Raw genomic sequence first — 14862 nt, 5'->3', positions numbered from 1 at the left:
GGGCGTGTGTGGTGTGTGTGTGTGTGTGTGTGGTGTGTGTGGGTGTGTGTGGGTGTGGGTGGGTGTGGGTGTTTGTGTGGTGTGTGTGTGTGTGTGTGGGCGTGTGTGGTGTGTGTGTGTGTGTGTGTGTGTGTGGTGTGTGTGGGTGTGTGTGGGTGTGGGTGGGTGTGGGTGTTTGTGTGGTGTGTGTGTATGTGTGTGGGCGTGTGTGGGTGTGGGTGTTTGTGCGTGGTGTGTGTGGGTGTGGGTGTGTGTGTGTGTGTGTGTGGGCATGTGTGGGTGTGTGTGAGTGTGGGTGTTTGTGTGGTGTGTGTGTGGGCGTGTGTGGTGTGTGTGCGTGTGTATGGTGTGTGTGTGTGTGTGGGTGGGTGTGGGTGTTTGTGTGTGGGTGTGTGTGGGTGTGGGTGTTTGTGTGTGGTGTGTGTGTGTGGGTGTGTGTGTGGTGTGTGTGTGTGTGTGTGGGTGTGTGTGGGTGTGGGTGTTTGTGTGTGGTGTGGGTGTGTGTGGGCATTTGTGTGTGTGTGTGTGGTGTGTGTGTGGGTGTGGGTGTTTGTGTGTGGTGTGGGTGTGTGTGTGTGTGTGGGTGTGGGTGTTTGTGTGTGGTGTGGGTGTGTGTGTGTGGGTGTGGGTGTTTGTGTGTGTGTGTGGTGTGTGTGTGTGGTGTGTGTGGTGAGTGTGTGGGTGTGGGTGTTTGTGTGTGGTGTGGGTGTGTGTGTGGGTGTGGGTGTGTGTGGGCGTGTGTGGTGTGTGGTGTGGGTGTGTGTTTGTGTGGGTGTGTGTGGGCGTGTGTGGTGTGTGGGTGTGTGTGTGTGTGTGTGTGGGTGTGTGTGGGTGTGGGTGTTTGTGTGTGGGTGTGGGTGTTTGTGTGTGGTGTGGGTGTGTATGTAGTGTGTGTGTGTGTGGGTGTGGGTGTTTGTGTGTGGGTGTGGGTGTTTGTGTGTGGTGTGGGTGTGTGTGTGTGGGTGTGGGTGTGTGTGGGCGTGTGTGGTGTGTGTGTGTGGGTGTGTGTATGTGTGCATGTTTCTGCCTTTAGGTGCAGGTCACAGTGGAGTAGAAGTAATATCACTGGTTTAATAATCCAGACCCTCAGATTAATGCTACGGGAGCAGTGGTTCAAATCCCACCATGGCAACTGGTGGAATTTAAATTCAATGAATGAAAAGATCTGGATTTGATTGCTAGTCTCAGTACTGGAGACCACGGGTGGGAGGTTCTGGTCCTGACACCAACAGGCACTGTTGTGGGTGGGAGGGGCAAATTTGGAAAGTTGTTAAAAATTAGTGGCTCTAAATTTTCCCATGATGCTGGGCTGGAAAATCCCATCCCAGGAAAATATTGCTGTAAAAAACCATCTGGTTCACTAATGTCCTTTAGGGAAGGAAATCTGCCGTCCTTACCTGGTCTGGCCTACATGTGACTCCAGACCCACAGCAATGTGGTTGACTCTTAAATGCCCTCCGAAATGGCCTAGCAAACCACTCAGTTCAGTTCAAGGGCAGTTAGGCATGGGCAGCAAAGCTGACCTTGTCTGCAGCGCCCACATCCCATTAGAGAATAAAACAAATATGTGTGTATGTCTGTGCACGTGTGTGTGTGTGTGTTTGCATGTGAGTGCTGGATACTGGGGAGGCGATGGCGTAGTGGTATTGTCGCTGGACGAGACCCAGAGTGTTGCTCTGGGGACCCAGGTTTGAAGCAAAAAGCAAAAAACTGCGGATGCTGGAAATCCAAAACAAAACCAAAAATAGCTGGAAAAACTCAGCAGGTCTGACAGCATCTGCGGAGAGGAACACAGTTAACGTTTCGAGTCCTTCAACAGTTCTGATGAAGAGTCATACGGACTCGAAACGTTAACTGTGTCCCTCTCAGCAGCTGCTGTCAGACCTGCTGAGTTTTTCCAGCTATTTTTGTGTTTGTTTACAAGGTGTGAAACCTGCTACAGCAGATGGTGGAATTTGAATTCAATAAAGATCTGGAATTAACAGTCTAATGATGACCATTGTTGATTGTTGTAAAAACCCATCTGGTTCACTAATGCCCTTTAGGGAAGGAAATCTGCTGTCCTTACCTGGTCTGACCTACACCTGGCTCCAGACCCACAGCAATGCCGCTTAAAATCTTAAATGGCGCTTGAAATGGCCTAACAAGCCACTCAGTTGTAATAAACTGCTACAAAGACTCAAAAAAGGAATGAAACCGGACAGACCACCCGCATCGACCTAGGCACTGGAAACGACAACGGCAATCGCAGTCCTGTCGACCCTGCAAAGTCCTCCTTACTAACATCTGGGGGCTAGTGCCAAAATTGGGAGAGCTGTCTCACAGACTAGCCAAGCAACAGCCAGACATAGTCATCCTCACGGAATCATACCTTACAGATAATGTCCCAGACACCACCATCACCATCCCTGGGTATGTCCTGTCCCACTGGCAGGACAGACCCAGCAGAGGTGGCGGCACAGTGGTGTACAGTTGGGAGGGAGTTGCCCTGGGAGTCCTCAACATCGACTCGGGACCCCATGAAGTCTCATGGCATCAGGTCAAACACGGGCAAGGAAATCATCTGCTGATTACCACATGCCACTCTCCTTCAGCTGGTGAATCAATGCTCCTCCATGTTGAACATCACTTGGAGGATGCACTGAGGGTGGCAAGGATGCAGAATGTACTCTGGGTAGGGAACTTCAATGATCATCACCAAGAGTGACTCGGTAGCACCACTACTGACCGAGCTGGCCAAGTCCTAAATGACATAGCTGCTAGACTGTGACTGCGGCAGGTGGTGAGGGAACCAACAAGAAGGAAAAACATACTTGACTTCATCCTCACCAACCTGTCTGTCGTAGATGCCTCTGTCCATGACAGTATCGGTAGGAGTGACCACCGCACAGACATCGCCTTCACATTGAGGATACCCTCCATCGTGTTGTGTGGCACTACCACCGTGCTAAATGCGATAGATTTTGAACAGATCGAGCAACTCAAGACTGAGCATCCATGAGGCACTGTGGGCCATCAGCAGCAGCAGAATTGTACTCGAACACAATTTGTAACCTCATGGCCCAACATATCCCCCAACACTGACATTACCTTCAAGCCAGATGATCAACCCTGGTTCAATGAAGAGTGCAGGAGGGCATGCCAGGAATAGCACCAGACATACCTAAAAATGAGGTGTCAACCTGGTGAAGCTATAAAGCAGGACTACTTGTGTGCCAAACAGTATAAGCAGCAAGTGGTGGACAGAACTAAGCGATCCCACAACAAACAGATCAGATCTAAGCTCTGCAGTCCTGCCACATCCAGTTGTGAATGGCGGTGGTCAATTAAACAACTCACTGCAGGAGGTGGTTCCACAAATATCCCCATCTTCAGTGATGGAGGAGCCCAGCACATCAGTGCAAAAGATAAGGCTGAAGCATTCACAACAATCTTCAGCCAGAAGTGCCAAGTGGATGATCCATCTTGGCCTCATCTGGAGGGCCCCAGCATCACATATGCCAGTCTTCAACCAATTCGATTCACTGCACGTGATATCAAGAAATGACTGAAGGCACTGGATATTGCAGAGGCTATGGGCCCTGACAATATCCCAGCAATCGTACTGAAGACTTGTGCTCCAGAACTTGCCGCTCCCCTAGCCAAGCTGTTTCAGTACAGCTACAACACTGGCATCTACCTGGCTATGTGGAAAATTGTCCACGTATGTCCTGTACACAAAAAGCAGGACAAATCCAACCCAGCCAATTACCCTCACATCAGTCTACTCTCAATCATCAGTAAAGCAATGGAAGGGGTCATCAACAATGCTATCAAGCGGCACTTGCTTAGCAATAACCTGCTCACTGATGCCCAGTTTGGGTTCTGCCAGGGCCATTCAGCTCCTGACCTCATTACAGCCTTGGTTCAAACATGGACAAAAGAGCTGAACTCCTGAGGTGAGGTGAGAGTGACTGCCCTTGACATCAAGGCAGCATTTGACCGAGTGTGGCATCAAGGGGCCCTAGCAAAACTAGAGTCAATGGGAATCAGGGGGAAAGCTCTCTGCTGCTTGGAGTCATACCTAGCACAAAGGAAGATGGTTGTGGTTGTTGGAGGTCAGTCATCTCAGCTCCAGGACATCACTGCAGGAGTTCCTCAGGGTAGTGTCCTCAGCCCAACCATCTTCAGCTGCTTCATCAATGACCTTCCTTCCATCATAAGGTCAGAAGTGGGGATGTTCGCTGATGTTTGCACAATGTTTAGCACCATTCGCGACTACTCAGATACTGAAGCAGTCCCATGTCCAAATGCAGCAAGACCTGGACAATATCCAGGTTTGGGCTGACAAGTGGCAAGTAACATGTGCGCCACACAAGTGCCAGTCAATGACCATCTCCAGCAAGAGAGAATCCAACCATCGCCCCTTGATGTTCAATGGCATTATCATCACTAAACCCCCCACTATCAACATCCTGGGGGCTACCATTGACCAGAAGCTGAACTGGACTAGCCATATAAATGCTGTGGCTACAAGAGCAGGTGAGACGCTAGGAATTGTGTGACGAATCCCGACTCTCCAAAGCCTGTCCACCATCTACAAGGCACAAGTCAGGAATGTGATGGAATACTCCCCATTTGCCTGGATGAGTGCAGCCCCTACAACACTGTAGAAGCTTGACACCGTCCAGGACAAAGCAGCCGGCTTGATTGGTACCCCATCCCACAAACACTCACTCCCTCCACCACTGGCGCACAGTAGCAGCAGTGTGTACCATCCACAAGATGCACTGCAGGAATTCACCAAGGGGGGAATGACAAGCGAACAGCAGCCACTTCGGAGATCTGGTCCCTTTAATTCTCTCAGTGGATCGCCAGCAATTGCTGACGCTCACTCCGTGGTGTGTTACAGACAGGCTGGAATGTGTTATACACACACACACATACACAGACACACACACACACACACAGGGTAATACACAGGCTGGGATTTGCACACTGAGTGTGAGTGTGTGCAGTGAATATGAGCCGGGAAGTTGTGCTGAATGCACCAATGCTCCTTCAACAGCACCTTCCAAACCCACGACCACTCCCATCTAGAAGGACAAGGGCAGCAGATAGATGGGAACACCACCACCTGGAAGTTCCCCTCTAAGCCACTTACCATCCTAACTTGGAAATATATCGGCCGTTCCTTCACTGTCGCTGGGTCAAAATCCTGGAATTCCCTCCCTAACAGCACTGTGGGTGTACCTACACCACATGGACTGCAGTAGTTCAAGAAGGCAGCTCACCACCACCTTCTCAAAGTCAACTAGGGATGGGCAATAAATGCTGGCCCAGCCAGAGAAGCCCACATCTCATGAATGAATAAAAAAAAATCTCTTTAAGTGAACCAACACAAGTGTAATGGGCCAAGTGACCTCTTCCTCAGCTGTAAGATTCCATGATCCTGTTCAACAAGTATGGAGTGATCCATTTTAGTAGCAAGAATGAAGGGGTAATACGGAAACAAGTTGGTGCGCTTTTAAAGTGGGTTCAGGAACAGAAATGTTTGAAGGTGGCAGGACAAGTTGAGTGCCTGTTAAATAGACTTTAAAAATAGAGGAACAGAGACCAAAGGCAGGGAAGTTATGCCAAACCTTCACAAAACAGCTGGGATAAAGTCTTCATATTGGTGTTCTAAACAATGATTAAGTAAAAGAGGAAAAACTGTTTTCACTGGCAGGAGGGTCAGTAGCCTGAGGACCCAGATTTAAAATAATTGACCAAAGAGCCATAGACAAGATGATGAAATAAAATAGGTAGCGAGTTGTCATGCACTGCCTGAAAGGGAACCGATTCAATTGTAACTTCCAGATGGAAATGGATAAATACCTGGGGGGGAAAAAATGTTTAGGGCTCTGGGGAATGAGCAGGAGGATTGGGAGCAGTTAAAGAATGGGCACAGGTAAGTTGGGCTGAATGGTCTCCTTCTGTACTGTAAGACACTATGGTTCTATCCTGGAACTAAGCTGCAAAATCTAGAGGTCAAGACGAGGTCAGGATTGGGATTGTGCTGTGCGATGGTTCCTAGATTTGAATAGCCCTCTGGCAGGATGAGCATGCAGGAAGAACCTGCACCTGGGCTGGGGTACCAGTGTGTTGCCAATGGCAGTGACCCAAGCCTCCAGGAAGAAAGGAGGCGAAAACCGGGAAAAGAAAGTTGATTGGAAAGCCCCATGACAACCCACTGATTCTCAGGAATTTATTACAGTTTTTTGAGAATAAAACCAGTAGGGTAGATAAAGGGGAGCCAGTAGATGTAGTATACCTGGGTTTCCAAAAGGCATTTGGTAAGGTGGCGAACAAAAGGTTAATCGGCAAGGTCAGTATGAATGGGGTTGGGGGTAAGAGACAAGGAGTAATGTATCTAAGTTCGCTGATGATACCAAGCTTGGTGGAAGGTAAGCTGTGGGGAGGACACAGAGAGGCTGAAAAGAGATATAGACAGGGTAAAGTCAGTGAGCATCATGGCGCTAGATGGAATATAATATAGGGAAGAGTGAAGTTATTCACTTTGGTCGTAAGGATCAAATAGCACAATATTTTTTAAAATGTTAGCAACATGTAAGTGTTGATGTTCAAAGAGACTTGGGTGTGTTTGTACAAGGAATGCAGCAAGTTCGCATGCAGGTGCAGCAAACAATTGAGGAGGTAAATGGTATGTTGGTCTTTATTGCAAGGGGATTGGAGTACAAGAGTAAAGAAGTCCTGCTATAATTATACAGGGTTTTGGTGAGACCACATCTGGAGCATTGTGTGCAGTTTCTGTATCCACTTTTAAGAAAGGATATACTTGCACTGGAGGCATTACAGTGAAGCTTCATTAAGTGGGTCCCTGGGATGAGGGGGATGTCCTGTGATGGGAGGCTGAGTAAATTGGGCTTATATTCTCTGGAGTTCAGAAGAATGAGAGGAGATTTCATTGAAACCTGCAAAGCTCCACAGGGACTGAGAGATTGTTTCCGCTGGTCGGGGAATCTAAAACACGGGGGCACAGTCCCAGGATAAGAGGCTGAACATTTAGGACTGAGACGAGGAGAAATTACTTTGTTCAAAGGGATGTGAATCTTTGGAATTCTCTACCCCAGAGGGTTATGGATTCTCCATCGTTGGATATATTTAAACCTGAGATGGACAGATTTTTGGTTTCTCAGGGAATTAAGGGATATGGGGAGCGGGCGGGAAAATGGAATTGAAACCCAAGATCAGCTATGATCGTATTGAATGGCAGAGCAGGCTCAGCGGGCCATGTGCTCTACCCCTGCTCCTGTTTCTTGCGTTCAACTGTTCTTGAAGCCATGGTAACATGGAGATTTGGAATTCCTATGCTCTAAAGTCTGTCGTGTGCCACTTTACCAAAAGCCTTTTGCAAGTCCATGTGGTGTAGATAGACCTACAGTTCTGTTAAGGAGGGAGTTCCGGGATTTTAACCCAGTGACAGTGAAGGAACGGCGCTATGGTTCCAAGTCAGGATAGTGAGTGGCTTGGAGGGGAACTTGCCGATGGTGGTGTTGTTACAATCCCTGTGGAGGAACTGTAAACAAATAACCGAATTTGTCAAATGACCCCCCCCCAAAGAAGAAATGACCAATGCTTTCCACTTTTTGCAACTTTTACTTTAACATAGAGTCCGCGTAGATTACGCATGAATTAATAGGCAAAGTGTTACCACCGAGCCACAGCTGGCGCATGGCTGGTTGGTGGTCACTGCTTTCCCCTCGTAACATGTCGCTGTTTTAGGAGAGGTCAGCCTGAGTTAGGAGCGGCGTCTCTCCTGCTCAGAATCCCAGCCTGCAATCCGCAGCCGGCCAGCCTTAATGCAAACAGACGGGGGGAGAGTCAGCGTTCTGATTCCCCTCCATCTTCCCACCCTGCCTCATATGGATCATGCGGTGCATCTTACGTGGAACCAGCATCCCGGAGCCAGGGGATTATGTTGAATCTACCACAGATTAGGCCGTTTGGAGGTCACCCCTCAGCCTTTTCTTTTCAAAGGAAAAGAGCCGCCGCCGATTTCCGGAAACGAGGTTGTTCAAACAACAAGAAATGTGAGAGGCAATAAAGTAGGGTTCGATCGCGCACTGGTGGTAGGTAGGCCTCAGGCTTCAAACTGCACTGTCCAGCCTCGCGCCTGGTGGTTTATTTGGCTGGAGATCTGATTGCTTGACTTTCACATTCCTGCTATAGCTCGTGACAGGTGGGGGAAGAGTAAAAAACAAATCACACTGTGGTTGCTATGGGGACGGCAATGACAAGGATTGCACGTCTTGCTTTAAACTAGATCTCGCAGCTGTCATCAAGTGGCACCCATTACTTCTGGAGTAATTATCCCGGCTCTCATAGCAAGCAATGTGACAAATATAACGAGAGTGTATTTACAGCTCTGTTTTGACAGTTGTCTTAACCCCTTCCCTGCCGATCGCATCAATGGAATGGCCAAGAGTGAAACATAATTTGCGTATACAAATTCCCTTATCCAAACAACTAAGATTTATGAAGGACTTCTGCTACCAGAGAAAATAGCAGTGTCTTTGTCTCCGCAGGGTTCTTCACATCCACACCTCCGAGTGAACCTGGTGCTGGCAAGGGATTGCTTAATGGGCAGCAAGAATTTCATAGGCGATCTCAAAAGAGGACCCCTTAGAGGGAACGTCTCCCACCATCAGCTCCCCTTAAAGAGAGAGATCCACGACAAATTCCCCTTGAAGAGGCAGACTCACTACTTTACAAGCATAGAATATTTGTGATACAGAAGAGGCCTTTCAGCCCATTGTCTCTGTGCTGGCCAAAAAAAAAAGCATTCCGGTCTAATCCCACTTGCCAGCTCTTGCTCCACAGCTCTGTAGGTCACATCACTTCAAGCGCATATCCAAGTACACTCCTTAAAGAAATAAAAACAGAAAGTGCTGGAAATAGAGTTCATGCTTCAGGTCGATGAGCTTTCATCACACCTGTTTTTATTTCAGATCAATCCAAAACTAGAGTGTAAATATTAATATAGTCACTAATAAACCCAATAGGGGGTTCAGGAGAAACTTCAGGGGTGATGAGTGTGGGACTCAGAGTAGTCATGACAAATAGGACAGATGCATTTAAGGAGAAGCTAGATAATTCCCCCACTAACAACATCCTGGGGGTTACCATTGATCAGAAATTGAACTGGACTAGCCATACAAATACTGTGGCTACAAGAGCAGGTCAGAGGCTAGGAATCCGGCGATGAGTAACTCACCTCCTGTCTCCCCTGAGCCTGTCCACCATCTACAAGGCACAAGTCAGGGGTGTGATGGAATACTCCCCACTTGCCTGGATGAGTGCAGGTCCTACAACACTCAAGAAGCTTGACACTGTCCAGGACAAAGCCGTCCACTTGATTGGCACCACATCCACAAACATTTACTCCCTCCACCACCGACACACAGAGGCAGCAGTGTGTACCATGTACAAGATGCACTGCAGGAACTCACCAAGGCTCTTTCGACAACACCTTCCAAACCCATAACCACTACCATCTCGAAGGACAAGGTCAGCAGATAGATGGGAACACCACCACCTGGAATTTCCCCTCCAAGTCGCTCACCATCCTGACTTGGAAATATATCGCTGTTCCTTCACTGTCGCTGGGTCAAAATGCTGGAACTCCCTTCCTAACAGCACTGTAGATGTACCTACACCACAGGGACTACAGTGGTTCAAGAAGGCAGCTCACCGCCACCTTCTCAAGGGCAATTAGGGATGGGCAATAAATGCTGGCCCAGCCAGCAAGGGCCACATCCCGTAAATGTATAAAAAAAACAGGAGAGAAAGAAAGGAATAGTTTGTGTGGAGCTGGGCCAAGTGGTCTGTTTCTGTGGCGTAGACGTGTAGCAACTCCTAGAGGCTGATCTCTAATGTTTGGGATGGAGATTGCATTGATCCTGGGTCTGGGTGCAGCAGAGAGTTCTCAGTCCCTGCTCACTTCTAATGGGATCGGGAGAAGGGAATGGGGGAGGAAGGGCGTGGAAAGACTGATCTGTCCAAGCTCACGCGCGCAGAATGGGCAATTGCCATTGGAGGATCCACGCCCGAGCAAGAGTTGGGAGAAGAAAAACAAACGAACAGGAGAATAATAATAAATCCTCCAGCGAGATTCAGCAGAGGCCCCACTCTGTGCTCATAAAGCAAACTTTATAAGGCAAGGATTTGGAGATCAGAAAATGAGCTGGGCAGCAATTAAAGTGATGTTTTACAACACCTAAAGCAGTAAGAGCTGGATTATATACAGATGCTCCTGACAGACTAACAGCAACGAGCTGCTGAGTGGGAATATGACTGGGGACAAGGAGAGGAGACTGCTGGTGGTCTTGACTGCGAGTTTATTATTTTCTCAGAGGAATTTTCTCATGTCCTGGGAATGTTTGATGGATGAGAAGGAGGATTTGGCTGTTTGCTCAGATATTTTTACATCGACTTATGTTAAATTTTCAGTTCAGAAACTGGACATTTGGTGTGACAGGTCTAAGCCGCTGTTTATGCTCCACAGAAGTCTCCATGACCGTATCATTGTTGGCTCGCGGTCCAGTTGCACCCCGATTGTTAAATTCTCATCCTTGTTTTCAAATCTCCCCATGACCTTGCCCCTCTCTATCTCTGTAACCTCCTCCAGCCCTCGGAAGAGAGTCGGGTTTGGGGCCAATTCCCAACCTTGACCTGCAGAAACTGCAGACTCTGAATACTCGGTTGTTGCCCAGCACCTGATGGTTGTGGGCATTTCCTCCCAACTTTATCGAGGGCGATTTGGTCTTTTTTAGACTTGCTTACAGCTCCCTTAGGAGAAGTTATTTTCTCAGATGGAAGAATTCAGAACAAGAAGGGAACATGAGCTGGAATATTCAGGAGGCACTTCTTCACACAAAACCTAGTGGAATCCTCGAACTCCCTTCTCCCCCAAAAGAAAGGCTGTGGATGCTGAGGGCCATTTGGATCCTTTAAGGCTGAGATTGTAGGTCTTTTGTTAGGTGAGGACATACAGGAGGACTCTGCCCCTCGAGCTTGTGACATAGTAGCAAGAGTAGGTCATTTAGCCCCTCAAGCCTCTTCCATAGGGACAGGCAAAGGCCATTCAGCCCCTAGAGCCTGTGATGTAGGAGTGAGTTAAGCTTCCGACCTCATGCTAGTGCCATCACTAATATCCATAATTCCATCTCTTACCTGACCTTGCCCCGTCTCAGATTATCTGCTGCTGAAATCCTCAGTCCGGCTTTAGTTAGCTCTAGAGTTGACTATTCCAACGCACTCCTGGCGGGCCTCCCACATCCTACTCTTTGTAAATTTGAGGTCACCCAAAACTCTGCTGCCTGTTTCTTAACTCACAGGAAGGCCCGATCCCCTATCGCCCCATGTTCGATGATCTACATTGGCTCCCAGTCAAGCCATGTCTTGAGTTTAAAATTCTCATCGTTGTTTCAAAACTCTCCATGGCTTCATCCCTCCCTATCTCTGTAATCTCCTTCAGCCCCACACCCCCCCACTATGTGCTGGCATAGTGGTAACATGTGCTGGGCTAGTAACCTAGAGAGACCCAGGCTAATGTTCTGGGGAGATGGGTTCAAATAGCAGCTGGTGGAATTTAAATTCAATTCATAAATCTGGAATCTTGATTGGTAAGGGGATCAAAGGTTACAGGGAGAAGGCGGGAGAATGGGGTTGAGAAACTTATCAGCCATGATTGAATGGCGGAGCAGACTCGATGGGCTGAATGGCCTAATTTCTGCTCCTATGTCTTATGGTCTTATGGTCTAATATAAAGCTAGTATGGTGGCCATGAAACTATCATTGATTGTCATAAAAACCCATCTGATTCACTAGCTCTGAAGAAGAGTCATATGGATTCGAAATGTTAAATCTGTTTCTCTGTCCAGACCTGCTGAGTTTTCCCAGCATTTTCTGTTTTTATTTCAGGTTTCCAGCATCTGCAGTATTTTGCTTTTTTTCTGGCCCACTCAGGACCTTTCCGGAAGGAAATTTTCCATCCTTACCCGGTCTGACCTACATGTGACCCCAGACCCCACAGCAAGGTAGTTGACTCTTAACTGCCCTCTGAAATGACCTAACAAGGCCAGTTTGAGGGCAATTAGGGATGGGCAACAAACGCTGGCCTTGCCAGCGATGCCCACATCCCATGAAAGAATAAAAGACAAGATACCCGCACCCCTCTAATTCTGGCTTCTTGTGCATCCCCAATTTTAATAACTTCACCATCAGTGGCCGGACCTTCAGTTTACCAGGCCACAAGCTCTGGAATTCTCTCCCGAAACCTCTCCGACTCTACCGCTCTCTCCACCTTTAAAGCACTCCTAAAACCTACCTCTTTGGCCAAGTTTTTGATCATCTGATTTAGTGTTTCCTTATGTGGCTTGGTGTCATACTTTGGTTTATAATGCTCCTGTGAAGCGCTTTGGGATGTTTTATTACATCGAAGGCGCTATATAAATATAAATTGTTTTTGAACAGGGGGAGCACATTTAGCTACTTCAGCCTGCCACGTAGGGACAAAGGGGTCCATTCGGCCCCTCGAGTGTGGCACACAGGAACAGGATGGACAATAACAATGCTGGCCGAGCCTGCCACACCCACACCCTTTGAAAGAATAAACCAAAGGAGTCCATTCAGCCCTTAATTGAGCCATTCTATTATTCTACTCCTACTGACCTAGTCGTTTGCCTCAAAGGGTCTGATCAACAAGATGTCGGAAGGAGGCGCTCTGAGAGAGAGGGGGGTTGGGAACAGAGAACTTCCATCTCACCGATTACAGTGCAGCCGCACAAACAGAACCCATTCGTGCTGCTTTGAGGCCACAACCCTTTCAGTGACAGGAGAGGGTGGTGCAGTTCCCCTCCAGGCCACTGGGTGGCCCTATCTGATAGAGGAATATGGTGAACAAAAATGAGAGGTTGAGAAAATGGATTTGGGCCGGCCTGATTAAGAGGATCGGCCGGTTACCAGCCGGTTACCAGAGAAGCCGGGGCAGTTCCGGCATCAATCTTTGTTCCTTGCTGAGCTGCCAGGTTCTCGGTCCGATTCTCAGGAACGCCGGGGTTGGAGTTGGGGGGGGGAGATGATCCTTCAACCTTTCGAAAGCTGTTCCGGCTTTTCGGTCAGATCTTGGCCGATCTGAGCCTTAACTCCGTTAACCTGCCTTTTCACCACATCCCTTCCTAACCTCCCTCAATAAAAAAATCGATCAATCTCGGCCTCAAAAATCTCCAACTGAGCCCGGGCATCAACAGCCTTTTTTTTTTGCGGGGAGAGCATTCCAGAATTTCTACTCCGCTTACACACAGAGTTTCCCGATTTCTCTGCTGTCCTTCGTTCAGGGTTCCCTCACCAGGGCTTCCACCCTTATCAGCACAGAAACATAGAAAACATAGCAAGGAGTAGGCCATTCGGCCCTTCGAGCCTGCTCCGCCATTCAATACGATCATGGCTGATCCCCTATCTCAAGGCCGAACTCCTGCTCTCTCCCCAACACCCCTTGATGCCTTTAGAGTCTCGAAACTGATCTATCAAATCCTTTAAACGCCTCGATCAGACCCCTGCTCCCCCACCGAACCTTCTAACCTCGAAGGGACACGAGCCAAGTTCCTGTAGCCTGTCATTAATCGGCGGCATCTTTCTGGGGAATCTGTACTCTTCATAGTCCCTCCTGAACCTCACCACTCAAAGCCCCAAAGCAAATTAAATTCTAAAAGGATCAAGCTATTCCAGACGCTAGGTACAGGGAAACGATTTAATCTGGTGGGTGGGGAGGGGAGTTCAGGACAAGGCCGCACAGTCTCAATATTAAATCTAGGCCATTCAGAGGCGATATGAGGAAAAACTGTTTTTCACACAAAGGGTAATGGAAATTTCCCGAAAAGCTGTTGAGACCTGGGTGGGGTGGGTGGGGGGAGGGTCAGCTGAAAAGTTCAAATTTTCATCGATTTTACAGAATGATGTTTCAGAAGACGGACCCAAGGCAAGTAAATTAGAGTTGAGGCCTGGACCATTCATGAGCTAATTGAATGGCTTGAGGGGGCTGAATGGCCACCTCCTGTTTTTATGCTCCCCCTCCCCTCACCCTACCCTTGGGGCCCCCACACCCCCTGGAATTTCCTCCGTACGGCTCTCTTAACCCCCCCACCTTCTCGTTCCTCCTTTAAGATTCTTCTTAAACCCCACCCTCCATGACCAGCTTTTGCTCACCCCTGCAATCGTCTCCCCCTTTGGCTTGTGCGTCCATCTCCCCTCACGCCTCTGGAAAGCGCCTTTGCACATTTCTTTCAGCAGGGAAGGCCCTGTGTGAATGTGTTAAATTCCAGCCTCCGAATCAAGTCCATCCCTGATTTTAATCGCTCCACCATTGGCAGGAGTGCCTTTGGCTGCCTGGACCCTGACTCTGGGATGTTCTCCCTTAACCTCTCCACCCCTGTACCTTGCTTTCCCCCTTTAAGACTCACTTTAAAAACCAGCCTCTTTGTGACCAAGTTTTTGATCAACCTCTATACATGCCTTGGGGTCACATTTTGTTCAATAATGCCCCATGCGAAGCCCTTTACACCATTTAAAGGCTCTTCTGCTTTGGTTTTCTCAGTATCACAGTTGAACATCTGTATTCCGCCAACAAATAGTCGTTTGGTAGTACAGGACTTCAGTATTGCTGAGAAAAGAGACATGTAGAAGCTTTTCGTTGTGGACTCACCAGGACGCTTCGCAAAAATGCCAACATAAGAGGAAAGCAACAAGTTATACCGTGTGCAAAGAGAGCGCTTATTGGTTGGCAAGTGGAATTTGATTGGTGGAGGCATTTCAATGGAGAGC

The sequence above is a fragment of the Cetorhinus maximus genome, chromosome 1, assembly GCF_964194155.1.
Source record: "Cetorhinus maximus chromosome 1, sCetMax3.hap1.1, whole genome shotgun sequence".
Lineage (NCBI taxonomy): Eukaryota > Metazoa > Chordata > Chondrichthyes > Lamniformes > Cetorhinidae > Cetorhinus > Cetorhinus maximus.
Note: the sequence above shows the minus strand (reverse complement) of the source record.